Below are 475 nucleotides of genomic sequence, written 5' to 3' on the forward strand. Positions count from 1 at the left end.
AGTCCCCGCGCGGTGGCTACCCAGGGAAGCACGGCCGGGGCGAACCGCACTGCCGGCCAGAGGGCCAGGCATGCGCAGTCGCCAGGGCGAGGCCAAGTGCGGGCAAGGAACATGCGCAGTGCGAAAACACCAGCGACTACGTGGGAGATCGGGCATGCTCGGTGAGGGCCACGGTGCCGCGCACGCGCAGAAAAGCCCGGAGCCCGCAACCCGCTGGTGGAAGAAAAAGAGGAGAGAAATCACCTCAGAGTTACGTCAGGAAAGGCCGCGTTTTGCTGGAAGGCTATCGCTCCCCGCGGGGCCCCGCAGTTCTCCTAGAGCGAGGGACGTGACAGTTACTCACCGTTCTTCAGCCCCGAGTCAGGCGTCAGGCCCTTTCCGCTCACACTCGGCTCGCGCGCGCCGTAGCCGCCGCTGCCGCTGTGATTCCATCCATCTTGAATTTGACGTCATCCCACACCAGGGATGAGGTCAT

Source organism: Fukomys damarensis, unplaced genomic scaffold (genome assembly GCF_012274545.1).
Source record: "Fukomys damarensis isolate Sample0158 unplaced genomic scaffold, DMR_v1.0_HiC HiC_scaffold_24, whole genome shotgun sequence".
Taxonomy (NCBI): Eukaryota; Metazoa; Chordata; class Mammalia; order Rodentia; family Bathyergidae; genus Fukomys; species Fukomys damarensis.